Here is a 13,988-nt window from a genome sequence, read left to right on the forward strand (position 1 = left end):
AAATAAATAAAGCAGGCATGGTGGTGCACACCTAGCTACTTAGGAGGCTGAGGTGGGAGCATGTCCTGGCTACTTGGGAGGCTGAGGTGGGAGGGTCATTTGAGCCCAGGAGCTTGAGGTTGCAGTGAGCTATAATTGCACCACTACATCCAGCCTGTGTGACACAGTGAGACCTCAACTCTTAAAAAAAAAATTACAAATACAAAATTAAATACGAAAATGAATAGAATTGGAAAATACATTATAATGGGTCGGGCGTGGTGGCTCATGCCTGTAATCCCAGCACTTTGGGACGCCAAGGCGGGTGGATCACGAGATCAGGAGATCGAGACCATCCTGGCTAACATGGTGAAACCCGGTCTCTACTAAAAATACAAAAAAATTAGCTGAGCATGGTGGCAGGCACCTGTAGTCCCAGCTACTCAGGAGGCTGAGGCAGGAGAATGGCGTGAATGCGGCAGGCAGAGCTTGCAGTGAGCTGAGATTGTGCCACTGCACTCCAGCCTGGTGACAGAGCAAGACTCTGTCTCAAAAACAAAACAAAACAAAAAAACAAACATTATAACAAATCACAAAGCTTAAAAGCCTGCAAATAGCAGAAAAATACAAAATACAGAAAAATAACATGAGTTTGTGTGAATGAATTGTCTGACTTTTTCATTCCTTTTGGCTGCATGCTCTTTGACTGTCTCTTCGTGTGACAAGAAGTTTGAAATACCATTGTCCATAAAGGGAACAGAAAGAGATTTCAGGCTGTTTTCTAGCATGGTTGATAGTTTAGAAAAGTTTATTTTAGCTTCACAATCTGTTATTGGTAATGTCTTGCTAAGACATAGTCCAATACATTAGGATGTATGAATCATGCAATTTCACACAAAGGCATACTCACTATTTGCTTTAATTCTATGGGTTTATTATCAGGTTCCATAGAACTCCTAATAAATTTAAATTTGTATAATTTCCATCAAAAAATGAAAAAAAAAAATGTATAATGTGTTTAGATAGCTTTATCTGGTATATTCCAGACAGGAAAGAATTTCAATTCTGACCAGAAATCAAGAATCCAACTGCCCATGTTACAAGTCTGATGACTAGAAGAATTTTTCAACAGATTGGCCTTTGGCCCCGTTCATTTCCAACTTGTTTCTTGTCCATTCCCCATGTATTTCTGGTGGCCAGCACTGTGAGGCACATTCATACTCCAATATGACCTCTTGCCCTGCACTTCCTTGTTATGAGGCTGGATGGGTCAGTGCAGACAGAGCAGAGTTTTTCTCTTGTTTTTTGAGACGGAGTCTCACTCTGTCACCCAGGCTGGAGTGCAGTGGCACGATCTTGGCTCACTGAAACCTCTGCCTCCCAGGTTCAAGGAATTCTCTTGCCTCAGCCTCTCGAGTAGCTGAGACTATAGGCACCCGCCACCACGCCTGACTAATTTTTGTATTTTTAGTAGAGATGGGGTTTCACCATGTTGGCCAGGCTGGTCTTGAATTCCTGACCTCAGGTGATCTGCCTGCCTTGGCCTCCCAAAGCACTGAGATTATAGGCGTGAGCCACTGCGTCCAGCTGAGGAAGAATTTTTCTAAAAACTGTATCTATACCCCACCAACTAGCAAACTTAACAAAGTGACTATAAATATATCCTTTTCAACACAAATTAAACATGTCATTGACTCCATTTCTTCATAAATGTTTTTTTAAATGTGCATGTTCACCTCAGGGCTAGGTATGAGGAAGATTTAATAGAGTCTCCTCTATTGAAATGGAAGGAGGCTGATGTGGTCTTAATATTTTGTTTTATTTTATTGTATTTTACATTTGGGGGATGGGGTAACGCTGTGTTGCCCAGGCTGTTCTCAAACTCCTGGGCTCAAGCATTCCTCCCACCTCAGGCTCCTGAGTAGCTGGGACCACAGGTGCACACCACTGTACCTGGCTAGGTGTGGTCCTAATAATTGCAACTAATATAATCTTCTAAAAATTTTGCAAAGCATATGAACATGATTCCCATCTAGGGCCTTAGAGGGACTCATGTAAGGTAATGGCCTTGAAGCTCAAGCTTCATTAGCTTCAAGATAACTCATCTCTGCTTCCGCTGTCTCCGCACTCCCATACTGTCTAGACTTCTTTCAAAATAGCTGCTGTATATGTCAAGATGATGTTGATCTGCAGGGACAGAAACCCAACTGAACCAAAACAATTGGAGGATATACTGACCCCTAAACTGCTGGCCTCGGGAACAACTGGAACCAGTGATAAAAATGCCACCAGAACTATTTCCTTCTTGCTACACCTCAGTTTCCATCTCCACGGGAACAACTGGAACCAATGATAAAAATGCCACCAGAACTATTTCCTTCTTGCTACACCTCAGTTTCCATCTCCACAAGTGCAGACGAAAACTTCAACCTTACAGGAGGCTAGACTTCTGTCAGTCCCTGACTCAAACTGCACTGCTCTGTCACTCCAGGGAAATCCCTCCAAGGGTCAGACTGGCTGGTGTGGGTCATGTGAGCACTCTCATGGGGTGCTCTGAGGGACATCGCCCACTAGGGCTTCAAGGTTGGAGTGGGGAAGAAGGAAGATGTGCTGTGGTCAAAAAAACAATCCCTTCCCTGTCCCTGCCCAAGATGTCCATGTCCTAATCCCTGGGATTTTGCAAATGTGATTAAGAATCTTGAGGCCGGGCGCGGTGGCTCACTCTTGTAATCCTAGCACTTTGGGAGGCTGAGGCAGGCAGATCACCTGAGGTTGGGAGCTTGAGACCAACCTGACCAACGTGGAGAAACCCCGTCTCTACTAAAAATACAAAATTAGCCAGGCATGGTGGCACATGCCTGTAATCCCAGCTACTTGGGAAGCTGAGGCAGGAGAATCACTTGAACCTGGGAAGCAGAGATTGCGTGAGCCGAGATCACGCCATTGCACTCCAGCCTGGGTAACAAAAGGGAAACTCCATCTCAAAAAATATCTTGAAATGGGCAGATGATCCTGGATTATCTGGGTGGGCTTAATGTAATCACAAGGATCCTAATAAAAAAGAGGCAGGAGGCCAGGTGTGGTGATGTGCGCCTATAGTCCCAGAGCTTTGGGAGGCCAAGGCAAGAGAATCACTGGAGCCCAGCAGTTCCAGGCTGCAGTAGGTTATAATCACACCACTGTACTCCAGCCTGGATGACAGAGTGAGACCCTGTCTCTGTTCAAAAAACAAAAAGACCCAAGAAAGTCAGAGACAGAGGAGACGTAAAGATGAAAGTGAAGGTCAGATCATGTGGGGCCATGAGCCGAGGAACACGGGCAGCCTCCATAAACTGGAAAAGGCAAAACACTAAATCCCTCCTGCAGCCTCCAGGATTGTAGCTCTGCCAACACTTGATTTTAGAACTTCCAGAACTGGAAGAAAATGAATTTGTGTTGTTAAAACCAATATATTTGTGGTAATTTGTTATAATAGCAATAAGAAACAGATACAGGTGCTGAGAAGATAGCAAAATGCATACCCACTGTACCTTCTCTCTCCTCCTTCCTGGTCCTATCTATCTGTTATGGGCTGAATTGTGTCCTTCCAAAATTCATGTTGAAGTCCTAACCTCCAGTACTTCAGAATACAATACTATTTGGAGATAGAGTCTTTAAAGAGGTGATTAAGGTAAAATGAGGTCATAGAGGTGAGCCCTAATTCAATACGACTGGTATCCTTGTAAGAACAGGAGATTAAGATGCAGACAGATACAGGGGAAGATCATGTGAGGCCATAGCAAGAAGGTGGCCCCCAACAAGCCAAGGAGAGAGGCCTCCAAAGAAAATCAACCTGCCAACACTTTGATCTCAAATTTCTAACCTGCAGAAATGTGAGAAAATTAATTTCTGTTGCTTAAGTCAGCTAGTCTGTGGTGTTCCTTATGGCAACCCTAGCAAACTAATACATGATCCTTCAAGGCAGAGGTGAAAATCTACCTCCTTTCTCAAACTGCCTTTGATCAGCCAGCTCCCAGAGCAGCCATTGTCTCAGACACCTAGTGGCCAAGAGTTTAACCCAAGGATCACAAACTCAAATGCCTATAGGGGCCAGGAAGAACTAACACAAGTGAAGTGATTGACTACAAGAAACTGTAATTGCCAGTTGATATGGTTTGGATCTGTGTCCCTCCCCAAACCTCATGTTCAACTGTAATCCCGAGTTGGAGGTGGGCCTGGTGGGAGGCGATCGGATCATAGGGGTGGATCCTTCATGAAGGGTTAAGCACCATCCCTTTGGCACTGTTCTCGTGATAGAGTTCTCATGAGAATTGGTTATTCTTAACTGGTTATTTACTGGTTGTGTAACCAGTTACACGAGGACTGGTTAGCACCTACCCACCTCTCTCTCTTGCTTCTTCTCCCAACATGAGATGCCTCACTCTGCCCCCTTCTTCTTCTGCCATGATTGTAAGTTCCCTGAGGCCTCCCAGGAGCTGAGGCCATCACGCTTCCTGTACAGACTGCAGAACCATGATCCAGTTAAACTTCTTTTTAAAATAAAAATAAATTACCCAGTCTCATGTTTTCTTCACAGCAGTGTGAAAATGGACTAATCTACCAATTGAACATAATCGGTATACACTATCACAAAAATGACATTGACTCCCTATCTCCCTGTCTACTGTTAGTTTTGCCACATTTTATCAAGGATGAATACAAGGAAAATTCTCTCTTCCTGACCATTCAATGGGGAAAAGTGGCAGTGCTGGGGTGAGAGGCACCTACTTTTATTTTTTGTGTTCAGGAACCTACAGGAGAGGTGCAAGCTGAGCTGGAAATTGCAGGCCCTGCCCTGTGCCAAGGGGCAGTTGCTACTTAGCTCTAGCCAAATGTTACCAGGGACGAGGACAGGCCAGGCCAGCCAGAGTTTTCCAATTTTTCAAAAAAACTGAAAATACACATTTTTAAAGTGAAATTTGATTTTTAGATATTGGTAACTAATTTTTTAAAAATTTAACTGTATTGACCACCTCACATCCATTACAATGGCTACTATTAAAAAGCAAAACAAAACAAAAACAAAATCGGAAATAAGTGTTGGTGAGGATGTAGAGAAATTGGAGCGCTGTTGGTGGGAATGGAAAATGGTGCAGCTGCTGTGGAAAACAGTATGGCAGTTCCTCAAACATTTAAAAATAGAATTAGCATATGATCCAGCAATTCCACTTCTGGGTATATACTGAAAAGAACTGAAAGCAGAGTCTTGAAGATATATTTGTACACCCATATTCATAGCAGCATTATTCACGAGAGCTAAAATGCGGATGCAACCCGAGTGTCCATTGACAGACGAACAGATAAGCAAAATGTGACACACACATATATATATATCACATGATGGAATATTATTTAGCCTTAAGAGGAGGGACATGCTGATATATGCAACACAGATGAATCCTCAGGACATTCTGCTAAATGAAATAAGTCAGTCACAGAAGGATAAATTACTGTTCGATTCCATTTGTATGAGCTACAATACCTGTAATACTTAGGGTAGTCAAAACCACAGAGACAGTGAAATGGTGGTTGCCAGGAGGTGGGTGGGGGGCAAGGATGGGGAATTAGTGATGAATGGGTACAGAGTTTCAGATTTGCAAGATGAAAAATGTTCTAGGCTGGGTGCAGCGGCTCACACCTGTAATCCCAATACTCTGGGAGGCCGAGGCGGGTGGATCAGGAGTTTGAGACCAGCCTGGCCAATATGGTGAAACTTCATGTCTACTAAAAATACAAAAAATTATCTAGGCATGGTGGCAGGTGCCTGTAGTCCCAGCTACTTGGGAAGCTGAGACAGGAGAATCGCTTGAACCTGGGAGGCAGAGGTGCAGTGAGCTGAGATCGCGCCACTGCACTCCAGCCTGGGTGACAGAGCGAGACTTAGTTTCAAAAAAAAAAAAAAAAAAAAATTATGAAAAAGCTCTGGAGGTAGATGGTGGTGATGGCTGCACACCAATATGAATGTACTTAGTGCCACTGAATTTTACACTTAAAAATGGTTGACATAGTAAATTTAACATTATATGTATTTTACCAGAATTTTAAAAATTGGAAAACGACAACTGAGCTGGCTAAGATTGTTATTTTGAAACAAGACACATTTTTTTAAGGCCTAGCTTCAGCTCACAGTCCACCAGTTTGCAACCTCTGTTTTAACACTTACTTGTTTTTCTAGGCATTTCATGTGTTCATGTCTTACCCAACTAGAAGGGAAAATTCCAGGAAAGTAGGAACTGTGTCTTAACCTTCTTTGATATCTTTCAAAGTGGGTATTGGAGCTTTGCAGTGGGCAAGCCACAGTTGCCCTGCTGAATACTGGATGATACGCAGACACTCGTAACTAATTATTAGGCACTGCCATGCTGTACACAGAGCTGTGGCCAGATGGGATTAATTGTAAAATTTCAAGAATGAGAAGAGAGCTTTTGAAGTACAAAAAGAAATTCATTCTGACTAGCAGGTGGGGATGGTGTGTCAGGAGAGACGAGGCTGAAGAGGGCAGGGAGATGGGAAAGGGGCCTTATAAGCCACAAGAAGGGGAAATGGGAAATCGCCAAAAGCTTTAAGCAGAGAGTGATGAGACTGGATTGGACTTTGAGATAAATCATAAAAACTAGAGCCTGGAACGCCCTTGCTGAGAGACTCAGGAAAATGCTAAATACCGCTTGGCAACAGCTCTCCAGGGCCACGTGTAAACACAAACATGCTTGTGTTCAGCGAATGAGGAGGTTGGGGACATGGGGAAGAACTAGGGGAAATTGGGGGGCTTCAACAAGAGGAGTGAGGACTTGAATGCACGCCCCCTTCAGAGCAGGCACTGTATGTGCATGTGTGTATGTTGTGTGTGTGCAGTTAGAGTGGGGGTGATTCTCAGGTGGGTCTAGGCAAACTGATACCCTAAGTTGCAGACCATGGCCATCAGACCCTCCGTGCTCCCATGGAACACCTGTAGGAAATCCTGAGAACTCCAACTTTAAAGGGATCCAAGACACTGTAGCCAGCACAGTAACCCGTGGCAACCCCTAGAGGCTGCTATAACCTCAGCAATGGGGAGCGTTATACCCAAGGAACCTACTGGTTCCCCAGACACAAAACTGGCTGAACCTTGGTGATCACAGCACATGACCAGGAACCATCAATACACTCATGGAACTCTCCTGCTGACTATGTCTAGAGGGGAAAATGCCCAGTCCTCTAACACCCTTCTCTTAGGGGGAAAAAAGCCAGATTAGAAGAAGAGATATGACCAAAAGACAAGCTTTCTCCGAAGGCCAATGACCTTGGAATGTTTATTAAGTGTTTTCTCTGTTTGTTCAAGTGCTATCCTTCAACACCGGGACTGGAAACAATTTGTTCAGAAATAACTAACCAGCCACAATTAGTAAAGCTTCATAAAGCCTGGAGAATACTGTCATCAGAAGAGCCACATTTGGGGCAGTCTGGGGAAGCGTGAAGTGTGAGGATGGGGACCATTATCTCTAGAGGTCTAGTGATTAAGAACTGGGTGACTCTGGACGGCTGGTCCCAGGGACTTTGCACTTGTGGTGGAGGCTGAATTCTTCATTCCCAATCTGGATGCTACGCAACTATCATCAAGTACTCCAATCCATCTGCATGTCTGAATATGGATGGGGATGCTCTGCACTGTCCCCATCAGCCTCTGGGTCCTCCACTCTCTCCCTGCTCTGGATCTCTAGATCTCATCTTTCTACTTCCTCTGCAGGTGGCATCATGGGGACTGTCTGGTGACTCCCCTAAGCAACCAGCATCAGACACTAGAAACTTCCAGTCAAGTCTCCTGGTCCCTGCTTCCAACCAGACGACCATACCAGGATCTGAAGTCCATCCACCCCAGGATGGACTTCAGACCTCAGCAGCAGAGATGGCCATGCTTCCTGTGTGATATTGGGCCAATCACATTTCCCACAGGCACCCAGGTGGGGCTGAGATGAGGGCAGGCCACCTGAAGGTGCACAAAATAGGCAGGATGGGATGGAGGCCAAGAACGCCCCAGTGAAATGGGTGCCCCCAATTTGCATTTGGGAAGAAGGGCTTCCACATTTCACAAGCCCTACATTTCACATATTTTTGCCCCTACTCTACTCACAACCCCCGACTCTCTGAGTTCCACCCCACATGACTCCCCCGCACCATCTTAACTTGCTGTGTCCTCACCCTACTCCACAGATCCCTGCCTCCCATGCCTTTGCTCCAGGTGAGGCCATACACTTGGCAGAGGCCTATTTGCTGCGGTCATTTTGACCCAGGGAATGTTTGACGTGACCATTTGAAAACACTCTCCACAAAGTTGCTCAACACACTGTTTTATATTAAAAATTAAAAGCAGGCCTAAGTGAAAAAGACAAACAAGGGACAAGGGATGTGGGCATGATGACTACTGAATATACTACTTAGTAACAATAATTAAAAACTAAATATTTAATAGTTTGGTTTCCCCCCCAGCTACCTAAAACAAACAAACAAACAAACAAAACTGCCTCTCAGACTAAAATAGCTGCTTCAAGAGTGCCACATCAACATGTTGTAAGTTTGTTCACATTGTTACCTTCATCTTCCTACTCACTGTGTCAATTAGGAATGGCTTATGATGCAACTAATAGCCATTATCAAAGGCATAAGGAAAGACATTTATGACTTCACATCACAAGCAGTCTCCAGACAGATGATTCCCGGCGTTGACTCAACTGCTCAACGGGGTCATAGAGACCCAGCTCCTGTCCGGTTTTCTTCTGCCATCCTTAACTCCTTGGCTTTTAGTTCTCACTCTCATCACTTCATGGTTGCAAGATGGCTGCCACAGTTCCACGCATCACATCTTCATACAAGGCAGGAAAAAAGGGAAAGGGGCAGTAGTTAAAAAGCTGTTAAAGTGCCGGGTTTCCTGTTTAAGATGGCGTCTCCTGTGGCAGCGCAAGCCGGAAAGCTTTTGCGAGCCCTAGCATTGCGGTCCGGCTTCCTGGTGGCTGGGTCCCAGGCAGTTCAATTAACCTCCAGAAGATGGCTGCGCTTGCAGGAATACCAGAGCAAGAAACTTATGTCTAATAACGGAGTGAGAGTTCAAAGATTCTTTGTAGCAGACACTGTGAATGAAGCTCTGGAGGCTGCTAAGAGACTAAATGCAAAAGAAATTGCTTTAAAAGCCCAGATCTTAGCTGGAGGAAGAGGAAAACGTGTCTTTAATAGTGGTTTGAAAGGAGGTGTTCATTTAACAAAAGACCCTAAGGTTGTGGGATAGCTGGCTAAACAAATGATTGGGTACAATCTAGTGACAAAACAAACTCCAAAAGAAGGTGTGAAAGTTAACAAGGTGATGGTTGCTGAAGCCTTTGACATTTCCAGAGAAACCTACCTGGCAATTCTGATGGACAGGTCCTGCAATGGCCCCGTGCTGGTGGGCAGCCCCCAGGGGGGCGTCGACGTTGAAGAGGTGGCTGCTTGAAACCCAGAGCTCATTTTTAAGGAGCAAATTGACATTTTTGAAGGAATAAAGGACAGCCAAGCTCAGCGGATGGCAGAAAATCTAGGCTTCGTTGGGCCTTTGAAAAGCCAGGCTGCAGATCAACTTACGAAGCTGTATAATCTCTTCCTGAAAATTGGTGCTACTCAGGTGGAAGTGAATCCCTTTGGTGAAACTCCAGAAGGATAAGTTGTCTGTTTTGATGCCAAGATAAACTTTGATGACAATGCAGAATTCCGACAAAAAGACATATTTGCTATGGATGACAAATCAGAGAATGAGCCCATTGAAAATGAAGCTGCCAAATATGATCTAAAATACATAGGACTAGATGGGAACATTGCCTGCTTTGTGAAGGGTGCTGGGCTCGCCATGGCTACTTGTGATATCATTTTCCTTAATGGTGGGAAGCCAGCCAACTTCTTGGATCTTGGAGGTGGTGTAAAGGAAGCTCAAGTATATCAAGCATTCACATTGCTCACAGCTAATCCTAAGGTTGAAGCCATCCTTGTCAATATTTTTGGCAGTATCGTCAACTGTGCCATCATTGCCAATGGGATCACCAAAGCCTGCTGGGAGCTAGAACTCAAGGTGCCCCTGGTGGTCCGGCTTGAAGGAACCAACATCCAAGAGGCCCAGAAGATACTCAACAACAGCGGACTCCCCATTACTTCAGCCATTGACCTGGAGGATGCAGCCAAGAAGGCTGTGGCCACTGTGGCCAAGAAGTGATGTCTCTGTCCTGATCCGATGGGGAAAGAAAGCCATTTTTCCATAAAAAGGGACGGTTCATCATTGTGAAAGAAATGGTTATCTCATTGGGGAGGAAAAGGGGGGAGAAGGCAAGAATCACTGAAAAATCTTAAATCTGTGTTTTCTGGAATAATATATGTAGACAGCCTAAATCTGATTTTAGTCTTTATAAAAATAATATCTTGTATTCTCATACTTTTCTGTCATTGTAAGCCTGCCCAGTAGGCAGTGTTTTGCAGACTCTGGGAAGTGGTCTATGTGGCCAAATATTGTGTGTATAGACAGAATTTGAAATCAGGTCCTGCTTCCTTTACAAGTATTTTGGTGGGCATCTAATCCTACATAATGAAAAAGAAAAACAGACCATTTAAAAACTCAGACAAGATTATATTTAATGTATTAATTGCTAAAAAGGCACAAGATTACACTGAACATATTAGCTACTAAAAAGGCACTGCCAAGACATTCAAGCAAATAGCTATTACACACTGCAGCAGATTTTACAGGTTTCTAATTCCAACATATGTTTGAAAAATCCATGAGTGTTCCAAAATATATTTAATGGAAGGTCTACATTAATATACCATTCATGCGTTTTTACCATTTGCCTTAACATTGAATATACTATTTACCCCACGCTAAAAAGAAAACCAGAAACCTTATTTGTGATTTTGGAGTGGAAGCTTCCATTTTTGTGTCAAAAATGAATCCCGATTCTTATGGAAATCTCTGTTATTAAGTCATTTAAAGATGACACAACACTGAAGATCAAATTGTGTTGGGTATCAGTATCTTCTCTCCTCATTTATCTCTTACTCCTCATCCTCCCAGAATCTACCAGTTTATGGTAGAAAGATGGGAACCTTATTTGAATGTTTGTTTTGTTTTGTTTTGTTTTTTTCCATGATGTTCAATTTTGTTGTGGGAAAGGATTTGGATAAAGTTTTTGTTAAAATTTTGGTAGATTTTTATCTATACAAATTTAAATAAAATTATGTTTTGTAAGCAGGAAAAAAAAAAAAAAAAAAGGCTTTTAGAACTGTCCTGGGAAGAACTGAACCAGAACCAGTGCAGCTGTGATTAAGATGGAAAGATGATGATTTTTAGATGTAGTTTGATTTTGAGATGTATTTAGAAAGTAGAGTTGACATGGGTTGATGGTGGTAATGATGAGGAAGATGGTTCTGAGGTTTCTAGCTTGGGTGGTGGTGGTGCCTTTAATGGAAATAAAGAGTACAGAAAGAGCAGACTTGGTGTAAGGGAAAAAACAATGACCTTGGTGTTTTAGTTTGAGGTTCTCTAGGGATATCCTGAACCAATATTATAGATCCACTGCTTAAAATATAGATTTAAAATTTAAATCTAGATCCACTGCTTATAAAAGAGGTTGGTGAAATTTAAAATATAGATCCACTGCTTATAAAAGAGGTAGGTGCTAGCTATGCAACTGTAGTAGTATTTGCCACAAAGGTGGCATCTGGGTCCACGGGGGGTGTGTAGGAAGGAGGGGCTGGATAATGGAGCCACAGAACCCTGAAGAGTGGTGGAGAGGTGCACAGACACCTGGAGAGAAAACACCCTACGGAAGGATTAAGCTTCAAAGAATAGGGAGAGGTCTCCAGTGTTGACTGATCTAGAAACCAAGTAAGGCCAGGCTGTGAAATGCATGCACTGGTTTTGGCAATTAGGTGGTTGATGACCTCACTGGCAGCAATTCTTGGGAGGGAGGCAGTGATTCTAGTTTATAGTGGTTTGAGGAAACTTAGGCAGTAAGGAAGTAGAGACATTCAGGAAATGTGTTGGAGGGATGGTCATGTGACCAAGTTCCAGCTCAAGAGTCATAAAGTTGGTCTTTCGGAGGCACTTCTAGAAGATATTTTCCTCTCTGTAAAAGGGAAGGAGAGCCTGTCTGGCATGTTTTTCTGTGTGAGGATGTGATGTCTGGATCCAGGGCAGCCATCTTGTGGCCAGGAGGGGAGACATTATTGATAGAGGGAGGCCAGTAGAGCAAGAGCAAGAGGAGGGCTGAGCATGGTCCTTGGCCTTCACTGAGCTAATAAACCAACCCTGCAGCCACCTGCCTCCCAACTTCTTTTTAGATGAGAAAAATGAACCCTCGGCTGGGTGCAGTGACTCACGCCTGTAATCCCAGCACTTTGGGAGACTGAGGTGGGCGGATTACCTGAGGTCAGGAGTTCGAGACCAGCCTGGCCAACATGGTGAAACCCCATCTCTACTGAAAATACAAAAATTAGCCAGGTGTGGTGGTGGGCGCCTGTAATCCCAACTACTCGGGAGGCTGAGGCAGGAAAAACTTGAACCCGGGACGGAGGTTGCAGTGAGCTGAGATCACGCCACTGCACTCCAGCCTGGGTGACAAGAGTAAAACTCTGTCACAAGAAATAAAAATAAAAATAAAGACCTGTTGCTTCAACCATTTTAGCTCTGCTTATAACTGGAAAGTCAAGCACACAGCTCATTAGGTGTGATGAAAATGAACTCTACTGCTGTTCCCCATTGGCCCTGGAAACTCTTCAGGGGGTGATATTCCCCTACTGGATGAAAACTCTGGCAGGTCCTTGACTTTTGTCCTCACCCTCAGGCAATAGATAATCCAAAGTCACTTTCCCTAGCAAACAGATTTGTAGTTGTGGAATCAGAATAGTCCAAGATGAATAAAAGCCTGAATGATTTTGCATCATATCTCCCTTCCATCACCAGGCCTGTGTCAGGTCCACAGCCTGAGGTATAAAGAGGCCATGGCTGGCGTTTCTTTTTCTGTCTCATGCTTCTTCTCCTTCCACCCAACACTTACCCCCTACCAGGCTGCTAGGACGTGCTTGAACCCTTAGGGCCAGCGTGTTGGCAAGATGACCGGTAGAGTCTTTCCTAAGTGGGTACTGCTAAAAGCCAGCTGGGGTCTCTGTTGTGACCCAGATGATTTTTTCTCATGGATGCTTCTGCAGGCTCTTAGGAGACTGTGACTCCAGGATTCCCTGGAGGTCTCTTGAGGGGATGCATCTGTCCTGGGGTCTCCTCCCTCAGCCTCACAGGGGTGCTGTGCCCACTTCCCACTTTCTTCTTAGGGGATCCCCTGCCCTCATTGGACTAGCAGCTTTTCTCTCCTGAGTGCTGCATGCCAGAATCGGGGAAGCACTCAGCATCACAGTGGCTGCCCCCAGCACAGGCCTCCTGTCTGGCAGCCACAGGTCTCGTTAGCTCTCTCCCTTGTCAGTCAAGAAGTAGGTCTCAATGCTCTGTCTGAGATCTGCCTTAAGTTGAGGGCAGTAAAACTCCATCCCGGGCCCCTCAGAAGAAATCTGAAGAAAAAACCAGTTGAAGAATCTTCTCTTTCTCTCCCCTCTTTGAATCCTGAAGAGGGTGAGGAGTTCAGGAACACAGGGAGAGGCCCTCAAACCTGCGCTTTGGAAATTCTACCCAGTGATTTGGCTTTGAAATGTTATCTTCTATATTTTGGCATCTTGGGCAAAACTGGTTTAATCACCCACCTCTGGAATGCTTTTGTTTTTTTGGTTTTTTTTGAGACAGAGTCTCATTCTGTACCCCAGGTTGGAGCACAGTGGCACGATCTCAACACACTGCAACCTCCGCCTCCCGGGTTCCAGTGATTTTCGTGCCTCAACCTCCTGAGTATCTGGAATTACAGGCGTGAGCCACCATGCCTGGCTTATTTTTTTTTTTTTTAAATTTTGGTAGAGATGGTGTTTCACCATGTTGG

The 13,988-nt window shown here is 44.4% G+C and overlaps 1 pseudogene across 1 annotated transcript; it reads left to right on the top strand.

The window, feature by feature from the left end:
• Nucleotides 1-8,929: 8,929 nt before the first annotated feature.
• LOC112635450 lies at nt 8,930-11,271 on the top strand (annotated as a pseudogene). Its single transcript, XR_003121915.1, has one exon. The product of XR_003121915.1 is annotated as a succinate--CoA ligase [GDP-forming] subunit beta, mitochondrial pseudogene (transcript).
• The last annotated feature ends 2,717 nt before the right edge of the window (nt 11,272-13,988 follow it).

This window comes from Theropithecus gelada, chromosome 11 (assembly GCF_003255815.1).
Source record: "Theropithecus gelada isolate Dixy chromosome 11, Tgel_1.0, whole genome shotgun sequence".
In the NCBI taxonomy this organism is placed as follows: domain Eukaryota; kingdom Metazoa; phylum Chordata; class Mammalia; order Primates; family Cercopithecidae; genus Theropithecus; species Theropithecus gelada.